Source organism: Artemia sp. Qi Xiang Cuo, chromosome 21 (genome assembly GCF_049724085.1).
Source record: "Artemia sp. Qi Xiang Cuo chromosome 21, ASM4972408v1, whole genome shotgun sequence".
NCBI classification, from domain to species: domain Eukaryota; kingdom Metazoa; phylum Arthropoda; class Branchiopoda; order Anostraca; family Artemiidae; genus Artemia; species Artemia sp. Qi Xiang Cuo.
The window spans coordinates 16,394,882-16,407,004 of NC_142814.1; positions in this window are offsets into that span (position 1 = coordinate 16,394,882).

Below are 12,123 nucleotides of genomic sequence, written 5' to 3' on the forward strand. Positions count from 1 at the left end.
TAACCTATACTATAATTAAGTGGCGTATAAAATTTAGTATAGGCAAGAGGTCGTTCTATATCATAATAGCTACCGCTGCAACCCGGATTATAGTAGCTATAGTTACTATAGATTTCAAAAAAAGAAAAAAAAATATTCCGTTTAGGCAGAATGTTGTAGTAGCTGCCACTTTTCTTGATTTTCAAGCCAATATATTTCCCTTGCTGTTCAAGCCAAGGTACAGAATGTTTCCTATACAGGGGTTTCAGACAAGGCGGTTCTAATGGTGTACTTTTTGTTTTGATCTGACTCCTTTGTAAGGAACTATGGGTTTTTATATTTCTTAACATTGGACGTGGTCGTCTCTTACTAGGTTGCTATCTACCGCTGCAACCCGGATTGCTAGCTACTGCTGCAACCCGGATATATGGTTATTAGTACACAATAGGTTTTAGATATTACGTCATGTCACTTATTACGTCATATATGGTTATTATTGGATAATCGGTAAAATATTCGTTCTTTATTATAACTAGCTACCACTGCAACCCGGATAGGAGTTAGGGTTTTTATATTTCTTAGCATTGGACGTGATCGTCTCTTACTAGGTTGCTAGCCACCGCTACAACCCGGATTATGGCATCAATGATTAATCTTTAACATGAAATGTTCTTTACTGTAATGGTTTGTTCTTTACTAGGTTTTGGACACCTCTGCAGCAATGATACTGATAGAAATTACATAATCCCTATTTATGTTTCAGTTAACATGGGCTAGGTGTCGTTCTTCATTGTAAAAGATTACTTCTCGATACACCTGGTTGGTAGAATACCTTTGCTGTTTTCTTTTCAAGATACTATCTCTGTTGTTTGTGTAGTACTGTTTTTTCAACTTGCGTATAGCTTGCTTCGATCTAACCATTATCTAATCAAGAATGAGAACATTTACATCTTTGTCGTTCTTAAGTAGTAATTATGACGTCATGGCGTAATGATTTTATTGACGTCATGGCGCAATGATATTATTTCGTGACGTCTTCAGAAACAACAATATATTTTCGTGTTTTTCTATTCACGTCATAGCTCTAATACAAAAAACTATGATGAAATTCATTATTTATCTATTAGGGTTTCAGACAAGGTAGTTCTAATGATGTAGTTTTGTTTTGATCTGACTCTATTTTTAGGAGTTTTGGGTTTTTATATTTCTTAGCATGCGACTGATCGTCTCTTGCTAAGTTGCTAGCTACTGCTGCAACCCAAATTATAAGAAGCAGCCTGGCCGAGTGGTCCAAGGCACTGGTGTTAGCCACCAGTCACTTCGGAGGCGTGGGTTCAAATCTTACCGCTGGTATACGATTATGTTTGAAAGACTGCTGTGTGAAAAGACATCGAAAATGCAGTTTTTGGTGGAAAAATTTAGTCTCTTTTAGAAATAATTTATTTTAGTTACTATAGATTGTTAACCCAATTAATTTCCTTTAAAATGAACTATTGAACAACTCTCTACGATGTTCCAGTGCCAAGCTATCTCTGGAAACAAAGAAAAGAGAAAAAAAGAAAAAAAATATCCCGTTTAGGCAGAATATTGTAATAGCTGCCACTTTTCTTGATTTTCAAGCCAATATATTTCCCTTGCTGTTCAAGCCAAGGGACAGAAAGTTTCCTATACAGGGTTTTCGGACAAGGCGGTTCTAATGGTGTACTTTTTGTTTTGATCTGACTCCTTTTTTAGGAACTATGGGTTTTTATATTTCTTAACATTGGACGTGATCGTCTCTTACTAGGTTGCTAGCTACCGCCTCAACCCGGATTAACTTTAAATAAAACTGTACAAGCTTATAATATAGTTGGCTATGCAAGTTAGTATAGGCAAGAGTCCGTTCTTTATTGTAATCTATTTTTAGGAGTTTTGTTATATTTCTTAGCATTGGACTGATCGTCTCTTACTAGATTGCTAGCTACTGCTGCAACCCGGATTCACATATATATTATTTATGAGAGGCAACCTGGCCGAGTGGTCCAAGGCACTGGTGTTAACCACCAGTCTCTTCGGAGGCGTGGGTTCAAATCTTACCGCTGGTATACGATTATGTTTGAAAGACTGCAGTGTGAAAAGACATCGAAAATGCAGTTTTTGGTGGAAAAATTTATTCTCTTTTAGAAATAATTTATTTTAGTTACAAAAGGTTTTTAACCCAATTAATTTCCTTTAAAATGAGCTATTGAACAACCCTCTACGATGTTCCAGTGCCAAGCTATCTCTGGAAACAAAGAAAAAAAAAAGAAAAAAATATCCCGTTTAGGAAGAATGTTGTAGTAGCTGCCACTTTTCTTGATTTTCAAGCCAATATATTTCCCTTTCTGTTCACGCCAAGGGACAGAAAGTTTCCTATACAAGAGTTTCGGACAAGGCAGTTCTAATGGTGTACTTTTTGTTTTGATCTGACTCCTTTTTTAGGAACTATGGGCTTTTATATTTCTTAATATTGGACGTGATCGTCTCTTACTAGGTTGCTAGCTACCACTGCAACCCGGATTATATTAAGCACACAAAATCCCGTGTCGAGTATCTAAAACCTAGCATAAAACAAAACTAATTTTAAAATTTTCAGGTATTTATCTTGTTTGAATTACAAAATTAGTATTATTGGTTAGACACCATAAATATTTTTGCAGTTTAAATAATAAGTTTAGTGATTCTGGACTGAAAACTAAAATAATTGCAATTATGAGACAATAATATGGAGATATGTACTTTACGGGTTACAGGATACAATAATAAATTTGAACTGAGATGAAAAAAAAATTTCTTCCAGGAGACAAAAAGCAAAACTAATTTTAGAATTTTCATGTATTTTTGTTGTTTAAATTAAAAAATTACTATTACTGATTAGGCATCATAAATATTTTTGCAGTTTACATAATAATTTTAGCGATTAAGCCAAAAAAGAAAATTTTGGTTCCAGGAGTTTCGGTTACTATTGAGACAAGTAGCTATTATTACTATAGAGTTCATTACATGGACTGTTTTATTGCTTCAAAATTCAAATATCTTTGAAAAGACTGCAGTATGAAAATACATCAAAAATGCAATTTTTTTGACAAAATTGATTCTACTTTAAAAAGTATTTTATTTTTAAATACAAAAGTGACTAGATGTTGCAATTTCCTTTAAAATGAGCTATTATACAGCTCTCTATGATTTTCCAGTGCCCAGCTAGCCAAGCAGAAAGAAAAAGCGGAAAGAAAAAAATATCCCGTTTGTGGAGAATAACGTGGTAAAAGTCAATTTTCTTGATTTTCAAGCCAATATATTTTCTTTGTTATTCAAGCCAAAGGGAGGTAAGTTTCCTTTATAGAGGATTCGGACAAGGCGGTTCTAATGGTGTACTTTTTGTTTTGATCTGACTCTTTTTTTAGGAGTTGGGGGGTTTTATATTTCTTGACATTGGAGGTGATCGTCTCTTACTAGGTTGCTAGCTACCGCTGCAACCCGGATCCAGTGCCAAGCTATCTGTGGAAAAGAAAAAAAAAGAAAAGAGAAAAAAATATCCCGTTTGGGGAGAATAACGTGGTTAAAGTCAATTTTCTTGATTTTCAAGCCAATATATTTCCCTTGCTGTTCAAGCCAAGGGACAGAAAGTTTCCTATACAGGGGTTTCGGACAAGGCGGTTCTAATGGTGTACTTTTTGTTTTGATCTGACTCCTTTGTGAGGAACTATGGGTTTTTATATTTCTTAACATTGGACGTGATCGTCTCTTACTAGGTTGCTAGCTATCGCTGCAACCCGGAAAAAAAAAACACATTGTGCCCACATCGTTCTTTACTCAGGCAGTGCTAGCGCGCTGCCTATGATAATAAACTGATTACACACAGGAAAAAGCCTACGGCTTTTTCTTCTTTTAAATAGTAAGAGACGAGTCTCAAATAATCAAGTAGCTAGCTAATTCCAAAGGTATTCAATTTTTGTTATTCCAATGATCTTTTTTTATTGTAACTAGGTTTCAGCCATCTCTACAGCCATGATACTATTGGAAATTACATAATCCCTATTTATGTTTTAGTTAACATGGGCAAGGTGTCGTTCTTTATTGTATTATTTCAACCTTTAGTAGAAACCTGAGTACAAACAGGAAAAATGCTAAGGCTTTTTCTCCTTCGAAATAGTAAGACACGTACCTCAAATGATCAAGTAGCTAACAAATTTTAATGTATACAATGGTTTGTTGTTCCAATGATCGTCTTTTAATGTAGTCTAATGGTGTACTTTTTTTTTGATTTGACTCTATTTTTAGGAGTTATGGGTTTTTATATTTCTTAACATTGGACGTTATCGTCTCTTACTAGGTTGCTAGCTACCGCTGCAACCCGGAAATAGCGAACTAACTTCAATGTATACAATGGTTTGTTATTCCAATGATTGTATTTTAGTGTAACTATATCATTACAAACAGGAAAAAGCCTACGGCTTTTTCTTCTTTGAAATAGTAAGAGACGAACCTCAAACAATCAAGTAGCTAACTAAGTCCAACGTATGTATTGGTTTGTTATTCCAATGATCGTCTCTTAATGTAATCAGGCCAAATGACAAAAAGTTTCCTCTACAGGGGTTTTAGGCATGGCGGTTCTAATGGTTTACTATTTGTTTTGATCTGACTTTTTTTAGGAGTTATGGGTTTTTATATTTCTTAACATTAGACGTGATCGTCTCTTACTAGGTTGCTAGCTACCGCTGCAACCCGGAAATATCTTGTGAATAGATTTTTTCAGTTAAAATTGGGTAGAGGTCGTTCTTTACTATAATTATGATAACGCTCCTTGATCTTTTGTCTAGCCTGCTCAATTCTTGCTTCTCTGTAATATTCATCATTATCATACCGTTCCTTGATCTTTTGTTTGGCTGTCTCAATTTTTGCATGTCTATAATCTTCATCATTGTGATAACACATCTTGCTGTTTTGTTTGATTACTTCTCGATATGCCTGGTCGGTTGAATACCTTTGTTTTTTTCTTTTCAAGATACTATCTCTGTTGTTTGTGTAGTACTGTTTTTTCAATATCCGTGCAGCTTGCTTGATTGAAACCATTATGTAATTATGAATGTGAACTTTTACAGTTCTGAAGCTTCTTATATAGTAATTATGACGTCACAAGGTAATGATTTTATTGACGTCATAGCGCAATGATATTATTTCATGACGTCTTCAGAAACAACAATATAATTTCGTGTTTGTCTATTCACGTCATAGCTCTAATATAAAACTATGACGACATTCAATATTTATCTAGTAGGATTTCAGACAAGGTAATTCTAATGATGCACTTTTGTTTTGATCTGACTCTATTTTTAGGAGTTTTGTTATATTTCTTAGCATTGGACTGATCGTCTCTTACTAGATTGCTAGCTACTGCTGCAACCCGGATTCACATATATATTATTTATGAGAGGCAACCTGGCCGAGTGGTCCAAGGCACTGGTGTTAACCACCAGTCTCTTCGGAGGCGTGGGTTCAAATCTTACCGCTGGTATACGATTATGTTTGAAAGACTGCAGTGTGAAAAGACATCGAAAATGCAGTTTTTGGTGGAAAAATTTATTCTCTTTTAGAAATAATTTATTTTAGTTACAAAAGGTTTTTAACCCAATTAATTTCCTTTAAAATGAGCTATTGAACAACCCTCTACGATGTTCCAGTGCCAAGCTATCTCTGGAAACAAAGAAAAAAAAAAAAGAAAAAAATATCCCGTTTAGGAAGAATGTTGTAGTAGCTGCCACTTTTCTTGATTTTCAAGCCAATATATTTCCCTTTCTGTTCAAGCCAAGGGACAGAAAGTTTCCTATACAGGGGTTTCGGACAAGGCGGTTCTAATGGTGTACTTTTTGTTTTGATCTGACTCCTTTTTTAGGAACTATGGGTTTTTATATTTCTTAACATTGGACGTGATCGTCTCTTACTAGGTTGCTAGCTACCGCTGCAACCCGGATAATATTAAGCACACAAAATCCCGTGTCGAGTATCTAAAACCTAGCATAAAACAAAACTAATTTTAAAATTTTCAGGTATTTATCTTGTTTGAATTACAAAATTAGTATTATTGGTTAGACACCATAAATATTTTTGCAGTTTAAATAATAAGTTTAGTGATTCTGGACTGAAAACTAAAATAATTGCAATTATGAGACAATAATATGGAGATATGTACTTTACGGGTTACAGGATACAATAATAAATTTGAACTGAGATGAAAAAAAAATTTCTTCCAGGAGACAAAAAGCAAAACTAATTTTAGAATTTTCATGTATTTTTGTTGTTTAAATTAAAAAATTACTATTACTGATTAGGCATCATAAATATTTTTGCAGTTTACATAATAATTTTAGCGATTAAGCCAAAAAAGAAAATTTTGGTTCCAGGAGTTTCGGTTACTATTGAGACAAGTAGCTATTATTACTATAGAGTTCATTACATGGACTGTTTTATTGCTTCAAAATTCAAATATCTTTGAAAAGACTGCAGTATGAAATTACATCAAAAATGCAATTTTTTTGACAAAATTGATTCTACTTTAAAAAGTATTTTATTTTTAAATACAAAAGTGACTAGATGTTGCAATTTCCTTTAAAATGAGCTATTATACAGCTCTCTATGATTTTCCAGTGCCCAGCTAGCCAAGCAGAAAGAAAAAGCGGAAAGAAAAAAATATCCCGTTTGTGGAGAATAACGTGGTAAAAGTCAATTTTCTTGATTTTCAAGCCAATATATTTTCTTTGTTATTCAAGCCAAAGGGAGGTAAGTTTCCTTTATAGAGGATTCGGACAAGGCGGTTCTAATGGTGTACTTTTTGTTTTGATCTGACTCTTTTTTTAGGAGTTGGGGGGTTTTATATTTCTTGACATTGGAGGTGATCGTCTCTTACTAGGTTGCTAGCTACCGCTGCGACCCGGATATGGACTAAGGTTCGATCTTTCATGTAAAACTAGCAAAACATTTTTTAAGCCTGATGAAGATTTAACTAATGTGTCAAAAGTAAGGTTGCAAGTCGACGATTTTGTTTTGGCCTTATTATAATTGGTATGGTGAAATAATAATACGCATATGGCTCTTAAATCATAATTCTTTATGGTTCAATATGGTCTAGTGGCTAGGATAGTTAACTTTCACTTAACAGGCTCGGGTTCGATTCCCGGGGTGGAAAAATTTTTAACTCTATAATCTTCAAACATTTGAACCTTTTATAATTTATAATGATGCATAATATAAATACTGTAATCTTAACTATAGTGAAGTTGCGTATGCAAGTTAGTATAGGGAAGAGTTCGATCTTTTTTAAGACATCAAAAATGCAGTTTTTGGTGGAAAAATTTATTCTCTTTTAGAAATAATTTATTTTAGTTACTATAGATTTTTAACCCAATTAATTTCCTTTAAAATGAGCTATTGAAAAACTCTCTACGATGTTCCAGTGCCAAGCTATCTGTGGAAAAGAAAAAAAAAGAAAAAAATATCCCGTTTGGGGAGAATAACGTGGTTAAAGTCAATTTTCTTGATTTTCAAGCCAATATATTTCCCTTGCTGTTCAAGCCAAGGGACAGAAAGTTTCCTATACAGGGGTTTCGGACAAGGCGGTTCTAATGGTGTACTTTTTGTTTTGACCTGACTCCTCTGTTAGGAACTATGGGTTTTTATATTTCTTAACATTGGACGTGATCGTCTCTTACTAGGTTGCTAGCTACCGCTGCAACCCGGACTAGCTACCGCTGTAACCCAGATTTTACTATGGGCTAAGGTTCGTTCTTTACTGTATTTCGGTAATCTTTATCGTTATCATACCGTTCCTTACTCTTTTGTTTGGCTCTCTCAATTTTCGCATCTCGATACGCCTTGTCGGTTGAATACCTTTGCTTTTCTCTTTTCAAGATGTTGTCTCTGTTTTTTGTATAGTAATGTTTTTTTAAATTACGTATAACTCTATTAGAACGCATCTTATTACAAAACAAGAAATAATATTCTCATCTAATTGAAACTTTTTAAGACTCGTTTCATGTACCCATAACCTAACAAAAAATTAAACTAATTTTTAAATTTACAGGTATTTTGTTAGTTTGAATTAAAAGATTAAAATTATTGCTCATATATCATAAATATTTTTGCAGTTTACATAATAACTTTAGCGATTCTAAACTGAAAAATGAAATATATTAAAAAATTGAATTTTTTTGTCTGAAAATACATAGTAAATTCCACATCGGGTAGTTAGAACCTAACTAAAAATAAAACTAATTTTAACATTTTCAGGTATTTTTCTAGCTTGAATTGAAATATTCAAACTATTGCTCGGATACCATGGATATTTTGCAGTTTACACAAGCTGCAAAGAACGCATAAGGGCAAAATTAAAAATTATATTCAGAAGTCCAAAAACATGGCAACAATGCTGACTGGTCTTAGTAAATTTAGAAAAATTTTACGAATTTTTTACCGGGATTACGAAAAATATTCAAAATTAAAGATTAAAATTATCTCTGAAAGAATGGATTTTGTTGAAAAGTCAGCTAGAGATGCTTTCGCAAAACTTCATAGTAATATCCAAAAGAAATGTTGCATGTTTAGTGAAAAGCTTCCAAGGTATGAACCGGCAACTGTGGAACAGTTTATAGATGTAATGGGAAATTTTATAGATCACTGTGAATATATGGAGGCATAATTGTTCTTTACCTTAGTTTCAGCTTTAATTCGATGATCCAGACTTTATGTACTAACTACATCCAAAGACTATGACGTCATTGTTTAATATTGGATATAAAAAATTAAGTTTTTCGTAAACAAAATTAATTAAAAAAAAAATTAAGTACACATAGCGCTAGATCTAGAGATTTCCTTTAAAATTAGCCATTGAACAACTCTCTACGATGTTCCAGTGCCAAGCTATCTGTGGAAAAGAAAGAAAAAAATATCCCGTTTGTGGAGAATAACGTGGTTAAAGTCAATTTTCTTGATTATCAAGCCAATATATTTTATTTGTTATTCAAGCCGCAGGGCGGTAAGTTTCCTTTATAGGGGTTTCGGACAAGGCTGTTCTAATGGTGTACTTTTTGTTTTGATTTGACTCTGTTTTTAGGAGTTAGGGGTTTTTATATTTCTTAACATTGGACGTGATCGTCTCTTACTAGGTTGCTAGCTACCGCTGCAAAAAAAAACAGTCCGCAGGAAAAAGCCTACGGCTTTTTCTTCTTTTAAATAGTAAGAGACGAGTCTCAAATAATCAAGTAGCTAGCTAATTCCAAAGGTATTCAATTTTTGTTATTCCAATGATCTTTTTTTATTGTAACTAGGTTTCAGCCATCTCTACAGCCATGATACTATTGGAAATTACATAATCCCTATTTATGTTTTAGTTAACATGGGCAAGGTGTCGTTCTTTATTGTATCCGGGTTGCAGCGGTAGCTAGCAACCTAGTAAGAGACGATCAACTCCAATGTTAAGAAATATAAAACCCCCCAACTCCTAAAAAAGAGTCAGATCAAAACAAAAAGTACACCATTAGAACCGCCTTGTCTGAATCCTCTAAAAAGGAAACTTACCGCCCTTTGGCTTGAATAACAAAGAAAATATATTGGCTTGAAAATCAAGAAAATTGACTTTTACCACGTTATTCTCCACAAACGGGATATTTTTTTCTTTCCGCTTTTTTTTTCCTGCTCAGCTAGCTGGGCACTGGAAAATCATAGAGAGCTGTATAATAGCTCATTTTAAAGGAATGGACTAAGGTTCGATCTTTCATGTAAAACTAGCAAAACATTTTTTAAGCCTGATGAAGATTTAACTAATGTGTCAAAAGTAAGGTTGCAAGTCGACGATTTTGTTTTGGCCTTATTATAATTGGTATGGTGAAATAATAATACGCATATGGCTCTTAAATCATAATTCTTTATGGTTCAATATGGTCTAGTGGCTAGGATAGTTAACTTTCACTTAACAGGCTCGGGTTCGATTCCCGGGGTGGAAAAATTTTTAACTCTATAACCTTCGAACATTTGAACCTTTTATAATTTATAATGATGCATAATATAAATACTGTAATCTTAACTATAGTGAAGTTGCGTATGCAAGTTAGTATAGGGAAGAGTTCGATCTTTTTAAGACATCAAAAATGCAGTTTTTGGTGGAAAAATTTATTCTCTTTTAGAAATAATGTATTTTAGTTACTATAGATTAATTTCCTTTAAAATGAGCTATTGAACAACCCTCTACGATGTTCCAGTGCCAAGCTATTAGTGGAAAAGAAAAAAAAAGAGAAAAAAAATATCCCGTTTGGGGAGAATAACGTGGTTAAAGTCAATTTTCTTGATTTTCAAGCCAATATATTTCCCTTGCTGTTCAAGCCAAGGGACAGAAAGTTTCCTATACAGGGGTTTCGGACAAGGCGGTTCTAATGGTGTACTTTTTGTTTTGATCTGACTCCTTTGTTAGGAACTATGGGTTTTTATATTTCTTAACATTGGACGTGATCGTCTCTTACTAGGTTGCTAGCTACCGCTGCAACCCGGACTAGCTACCGCTGTAACCCAGATTTTACTATGGGCTAAGGTTCGTTCTTTACTGTATTTCGGTAATCTTTATCGTTATCATACCGTTCCTTACTCTTTTGTTTGGCTCTCTCAATTTTCGCATCTCGAAACGCCTTGTCGGTTGAATACCTTTGCTTTTCTCTTTTCAAGATGTTGTCTCTGTTTTTTGTATAGTAATGTTTTTTTAAATTACGTATAACTCTATTAGAACGCATCTTATTACAAAACAAGAAATAATATTCTCATCTAATTGAAACTTTTTAAGACTCGTTTCATGTACCCATAACCTAACAAAAAATTAAACTAATTTTTAAATTTTAAGGTATTTTGTTAGTTTGAATTAAAAGATTAAAATTATTGCTCATATATCATAAATATTTTTGCAGTTTACATAATAACTTTAGCGATTCTAAACTGAAAAATGAAATATATTAAAAAATTGAATTTTTTGGTCTGAAAATACATAGTAAATTCCACATCGGGTAGTTAGAACCTAACTAAAAATAAAACTAATTTTAACATTTTCAGGTATTTTTCTAGCTTGAATTGAAATATTCAAACTATTGCTCGGATACTATGGATATTTTGCAGTTTACACAAGCTGCAAAGAACGCATAAGGGCAAAATTAAAAATTATATTCAGAAGTCCAAAAACATGGCAACAATGCTGACTGGTCTTAGTAAATTTAGAAAAATTTTACGAATTTTTTACCGGGATTACGAAAAATATTCAAAATTAAAGATTAAAATTATCTCTGAAAGAATGGATTTTGTTGAAAAGTCAGCTAGAGATGCTTTCGCAAAACTTCATAGTAATATCCAAAAGAAATGTTGCATGTTTAGTGAAAAGCTTCCAAGGTATGAACCGGCAACTGTGGAACAGTTTATAGATGTAATGGGAAATTTTATAGATCACTGTGAATATATGGAGGCATAATTGTTCTTTACTTAGTTTCAGCTTTAATTCGATGATCCAGACTTTATGTACTAACTACATCCAAAGACTATGACGTGATTGTTTAATATTGTATATAAAAAATTAAGTTTTTCGTAAAAAAAATTAATTAAAAAAAAATTAAGTACAAATAGCGCTAGATCTAGAGATTTCCTTTAAAATGAGCCATTGAACAACTCTCTATGATGTTCCAGTGCCAAGCTATCTGTGGAAAAGAAAGAAAAAAATATCCCGTTTGTGGAGAATAACGTGGTTAAAGTGAATTTTCTTGATTATCAAGCCAATATATTTTCTTTGTTATTCAAGCCGCAGGGCGGTAAGTTTCCTTTATAGGGGTTTCGGACAAGGCGGTTCTAATGGTGTACTTTTTGTTTTGATCTGACTCTGTTTTTAGGAGTTAGGGGTTTTTATATTTCATAACATTGGACGTGATCGTCTCTTACTAGGTTGCTAGCTACCGCTGCAACCCGGATTGCTAGCTACCGCTGCAACCCGGATATATACAAAATCAAGTTTTTCGTGAAAAATAATTAATAAAAAAAATTAAGTGCAAAAGGCGCTAGATCTAGAGATTTCCTTTAAAATGAGCCATTGAACAACTCTCTACGATGTTC